We start from the raw sequence: 6,000 nt of genomic DNA, 5'->3' as shown, positions 1-6,000 counted from the left end.
TAAAATGAATTTAAATATTAACACTTTATAAATATTTTTATTCTATGAGAACCATGATTAATAAAACATGCTAGTATTTATTTTTGTTTACTTAAGAAACACATGAATAACATGTCAATCAAGCCTCATACTATCTGGGTTCCTCTGAGTAAGAACTGTATAAAATATTTAACAGAAAAAAGGATAGTCTGCCTGTTTGTCCAGGGAAAATAACAATTTCTCCTGATAAATAAAAGCTAATGATTAATTTAACACAAATTTCAGACACTCTCTGTTTAAGGTCCTAGGACATGTAGTAGGCAAAGGGAATACAGAGAGCAGTAAGAATTAAACTCTGTAATCAAAAGACATACTATCCACAAGAGGAGGAGAGACTAATGTAAAACTAACAACAGTGCAATGAGGTCATTTTAAATAAAATTGCAATGTGGCAACTGAGCTGAGGCTTTAAGCACTTGGAGATGTTTCCTCTCTGATTACTTGTTCAAACTTAATTCGTAAAATATAGAAACGCACAGGCAAGTTTAAGGGGGAAAAAAAAAGTACAAGTTCTCCCACCAGGGGGGAACCACTATTAACATTTTAGTTTTTTTCTTACATGCTTTTTGTTTTTGCTTTTTAGATTTGCTTAAAACAATGCATGCATATGGCAAAAAGTTCAAATTGTAAAGAAAGGCATACCATTGAAAAATGTAAAAGGTACGCTCCCCAGAGATACATCCAAATAAGTTTTTTAGGCCCAAGATGGAGTCGCTCCTGCTGGGGGTGTCACGGTAGCAAACTGAAACTTCAAGTTCCTGTACAAGGTCAACTTGACCAGAAACGCAGTACACCCAGTCAGTCAATCTTCTCAAACGCCATACTTTTTAGGCTGTAAACTTATTTCCTTGTTCCTTAATCTTTCTAAATAAGGTCAGATACACAATCGCAGGCCATCAAACCCGATTGCCTTGCTGCTTTTAATGCTGTATTAAGCTCATTCTTGCCCAAACTCCCTGGGGTAGTGCGCCACTGTTTGTGAGTCACCGTACTCTTCCAACCATGAATGGTTTTCATTTGAGTAAAGGACATTAAACTCGTTACTAAATTGTCTTGATTTGTGCCATTTGACAGGTAGACAGTTTCCTTGTGAATCTCTCTGAAATTAAGAATTCGAAACTAATGCATAAAACTGTATTCACAAATGCATATATTCCTTAAAATGTATAGAGTATCACATTCTCTAGATAAGTGTTCTGCAATCTTGCTTTCCCCAACTACACAGAGAAATATCCTTTATTCCTGTTTCTAGCACAGCTGGCCCTTATTGCATTGCGTGCTCGGCTGCTATAATATAACCAGAGGGACTGCAGTGCAGACGACGGCAGTAGGTGGGAGACAGGATCGTTTCAGGATGCGGAGAATTAAGGGACGCGATTGTGGGTTCGGGCGGGGGAGAGCTAGCCAGTTGAACCAATTTGGTTGGCATATAGGGTATTAGAAAGTGAGATGACCTGGGGCCAGAGGACGAATGCTGTAGTAGTATCCCAGGCCAGTATTTTATACTTTATTTTTACCTTTTGCAATGGAGAGGTGAGTAAGTCAGTTGTTTTGCGTAAGATATGGGTTGTTTGAAGGGCTTGACAAGCTGAGACATGTTCAGAAAGGAGCTCTAGGGTTGGAAAAACTGCAGGGCTGGTTTCTATTCTAGCTTTTAGTGCTCCCTCCCCAGTCAAAGAAAAAACAATTTTTTTTGTCCACACCGCGGGCTACAGCTTTTCCTTTTACCTAGGCCGGAAGCTAGGGCAGACCTTTCGGAAGTCTACCAAACAAGACCCGGCAACCTTTACCCGGTCCCCGCGCCGCGGGAATTCCGAGATCCGGGTGAGCCTGCTTCTATGCGCTCTAAAGAGCAGATGGGATACTGAGACCGCCAATCAGACATATCGGATACCCGGATGTGAAGCGGTGAGCCTTACAAAGGCAAGTTTCCACCCAGAGCTTCGTCAGGGTACAGTGGCCAATAAGCATGACTCAGAAGATAAATGACAGGAAATATAACCAGTTACAAACTAGTTTTTCCCACGCATGTGGAAATTCTCTAGATTAGTCTAACCCACTACTGATTGTGATTGGATAGAATTGTGAAGAGCGGTAGAACTGTCTAATGAGAAGCGGGAGCGAGAAAACTCGCAGCCAATAGGAGGGTTCTCAGGAGTGGGGCGGGCCTAGACCTTCGCCTCGGCGGCAGAGGAGACTCGGGGGCCATTTTGTGAAGAGGCGAAGACTGAGCGATTGCGACCGCGTTGCCGACCTCGAGCAACAATCGGCTTCTCCACGTAGAACCCAGGGGTAGGAGATTCAGAATCGAATCTCTTCTCCCTTCCCCCTCCTGGTAAGTGGAGGGAGCGGAAGCAGGGGAAGCGCTGGGTTCTTTGGGGAGCGCGAGGTGGAGTGGGAGAGAGGACGAGGGAACCCTCCCCTCGGTAGAGTAAGCAGGCCCCCATTTATTCTCTGGTTTGGGGGATTAGATCTTACGCAAGAGTTTTCTAGGCCTCGGCCCTTGCGTAGATTTTTAACCCAGTGTCCTCTAGGCCACAATCGGCAGGGAAAATGCTGTTTTTCTTATTCTCTCTCCTGTGTTAACGGCTGTCCTTTAATTTTCTGTGACCATGAGGACTCTGAGATTGTGAAAGGGATGATCAAAGATGCTCATGAATGTAGTTCAAGTTAATGTAGTGCCGATGCTTCCTGTTAAATTGAAAATTAAGTGGGGGATGGGGAAGGGTTATCAAGCAGAAATTTTTTGTACCGCAAGCCTCCAAATTCTGGAGCGTACCGCAGGGTATAAATATGAAAATAGGTTTAATATTTTACTGATTACTTTTTAGTTTACGCCTCTCTGAACAAATGATGGACCTTGAAATATTTTCAGTTTTATTAAAAAATTGTAATCTGATTTACATATTAACAGTAATAATTAAAGCTGGATTTTTATCTGCAGGTTACAAATCACTTGAAATATATAAGTTAGTGGAACTTGCTTGAGGTAGGTATTACTATCTTTCATAGACAGAAACCGAGGCATGAGTGTTGATTGCCTGGGTCATATTAATCAGCCGAACTAGTAAGGAATTTGGTCTCCAGGTTAAGTCAAGTGGCTTTACCTCCCCGTTGGAATAGTAGATATTAAAAGTAATTACAGCAAGGACTAGCGGTAACTGGAAATCCCCAAACTGCTCTTGGGGAAAAGATTATGAGTATTGCGTTTATTAATGTAACGTCCTAAGATTTTGTAAGTTTATTTTCGGGATATTCTGGCATTAATTTTCCAGACCATCCCAAAGTTGGCAAAAATGCATAACTATATGCCTTTTGTTAAGCAGGTATTATGGTGGTTACTATTTGCTAAGCCCTGAAAATTACTAAACAATTTTTGCTCAGTTTGTAGAAATTACATAAGTTTCAAAGTATCACATTCACTTATCCAAGAAACCGCTGTTTTTTAAATATTTTTGTAAGATTTAGGTGATTTTGTTTTTCATAATGTGTTACACATTCACAAAAAGTAATGTTAAGTACAGTTTAAGCCCATACTGGGTAAATTTGTCCCTTAGGAACAGAAGCTAAAAAACTGTTACTCTAGGTAGCTATGTATCAATCCCTTAGCATATAGATTTTGTAATAGGAATCAAAAGCTTTGCCTTAAAAAAAATAAAAGCTTAAGCATTTAGATTGTCACATGGACTTTTAAAAGGGCAATGATTGGTTAATTTAGGAAATCATACACCTAATATTGTTGGCAAATAGAAATGTATGAAATCAGTATTTAAGAATGGTTAAATTCTTAAATGGCAATAAAATTATTTGAAGGGCACTTTTCTTGCCTTGAGGTGTTAGAAATGTGTTCCTTAGGATCAGCATGTACCAAGGTAACAGTTTAATATCACTCATCCGGAATGATTTGGCCACAAAATTAATATCTGAAATAATTGTAGATTTGATTTCAAATAGATAGGCATTAGTAACATTTTCATGTTGGCTGGAGTAGAGGGATTTAAGAAGGGTGGGTTAAGTTGGAGGACTCTGTTTCCCATGCTCATGCCTCCTGTTTTCTTTGGTAGAGGATATAAACACACCTTATTCCTGATTAGGTCTCTAGAGGGTTTTGCATAGTGTGTGACCTTGTTTTGGATGGAATTGCTGTAGAAACAAGCAAGGAATAAGCTCCAAAATAGCTAGTTATTCTAATCTGAAAGATTAGTTTATATTAACTGGTGGATGTGTGAGATGTCAAGTGGGGAGTGTACAGTTGAAAGAATCCTGGTCTAGGAGTTAAGAGAACTGGATTTTTGCCCTCCTGCTGCTTATTACCTACCTCTTAGGCAAATCAGTTAAACTTTCTGAAATTCAGTTTTATATTTATAAGGGGGTCTTAGACTTCTTACCTCTTAATTTCTATTTTTTATAATTCAAGTCATTTGTTGCCAGAAGGCTAAATAGTGTACAGAAATAGTTTTATTGTGTGACAACAGTTTTTATATATTAGTAATTACTGTTAACTGTCTTAACAGTATTTCAGTCTTCACGTCATTTTATTAGTTGTCTGGGGAGCATTATTTGCTCATACTTAATATATAGTCATTCATTCTCATTGGGATCAGGGAGGCTTAAAATTTTGTACATAATAGATTTACTAGATAGTTGACTATGGTGAAAACCAGAACTTTAAGATGTAGCATAGCTGCATGTGTTCTCTTAGACACTGGCAATCTAAAGTTTATAAAGGGAAAAGGAATTTCTGTAGGGCTTTGTGGTATAGCATTTAGTGTGGTAGGTTATAATCTTCGAGTTAGTATGTTTCGATCCTAATTAGGGGATAGAGATTCCTTATTAAACTCTACACAGTGGTTCTTAAACATGAGCAGACATTAGGACCAGCGAGAGGGCTGGTTAAAACAGATTGCTGGGCTCTCCATCACCACTTTCTAATAAAGTCAGTCTGAGGTAGACCCTGTTAATGTGCGTTTCTGATATGTGCCACGCTATCTTGGTTGGCAGCCCTCACTTTGAGAATACCCCTTTAGAAGAAGGGATGCAAATCTCCTAGAGGTTTGACAAAGTAAAAACTACAGGTGTACTATTAATTGCAAAAGTTACAATTAGGTGTTAAATTTGGTTAATCATTTTTATGAGGGGGTAGCTCATCAATTAAGCATAGTATCTTGGGAGACATCTTAAGTTCTTGAATTTGAAAGATGTAAATGTTTTCATATTACTTTTTAAGCTTATAACATGTTTACTAAGAATTTGTTTGTAGATGAACCAGTTATTTAACATCCTGACATTACTGAGTACCAAGTTCAGGCTGTGATTCCAAAGAAGAAAACTGAATGTCTCACCATAACTGAACATCCCTTACACTTACACATTCAAAATGTATATTTGAATGTACGTTCAAATAATTGTACATTTTCTGTAACTTTTTTTTAATAGTTTGTACATTTGTAACATTTAACACATCAGTTAAAATTTAACACAGTCTAAGTGTAAAAGTAGCTTATTTGGTCTACTACTTCTCAAAAATAGAGTTAATAGTACCTTTTCTGTTGCTGTAGTCATTAATTTGTAATTGACTTAAGGAACACTTTTTAAAAGCTCAGCTTAAATTTTTTAGTTCACTGACATTTGGAAAGGAGAATAAAATCTCATGGCTGAATATTAAAATGCAAGTACAGTCATTCTTATTTGCTCAAAGACCTACAATCTAATTGCAAATCTTAGCCAGTCTGTTGTGGTGGTATGTATCAGATTCTTAGAATTCCTATCTTGGAATTAGCAATATGTACTATTTGTAAACAGTGGGACCACAAAGAAACAAACACGTACTTTTTGCCTGTTTTTTTAACACTGTATAGTCAGTAGCCATAATAATCTTTTTTCCTTCATCTGACTTTTCATTCTGTTACTGAGTGGATTAATGTGCTCTTTATTTAAACTGGTTCCCTGACAGGTTCTGTC

The 6,000-nt window shown here is 38.1% G+C and overlaps 1 protein-coding gene across 11 annotated transcripts in view; it reads left to right on the top strand.

The window, feature by feature from the left end:
• Positions 1-2,218: 2,218 nt before the first annotated feature.
• Positions 2,219-6,000, top strand: part of HNRNPC (heterogeneous nuclear ribonucleoprotein C) — a 52,338-nt gene continuing 48,556 nt past the window's right edge. For 8 of the 11 annotated variants that reach the window (XM_070378321.1, XM_070378320.1, XM_070378319.1 and 5 more), the window contains exons 1-2: positions 2,220-2,374; positions 2,984-3,028. The gene's annotated coding sequence lies outside the window, so the exon portion shown is untranslated. Of the gene's footprint in view, positions 2,375-2,983; positions 3,029-6,000 lie in introns of all 11 variants that reach the window. The other 3 variants (XM_070378318.1, XM_070378317.1, XM_070378316.1) reach the window with 2 other exon arrangements.

The sequence above is a fragment of the Bos mutus genome, chromosome 10 (genome assembly GCF_027580195.1).
Source record: "Bos mutus isolate GX-2022 chromosome 10, NWIPB_WYAK_1.1, whole genome shotgun sequence".
Classification (NCBI taxonomy): Eukaryota; Metazoa; Chordata; class Mammalia; order Artiodactyla; family Bovidae; genus Bos; species Bos mutus.
Note: the sequence above shows the minus strand (reverse complement) of the source record. Positions and strands in the feature narration are given on the sequence as shown.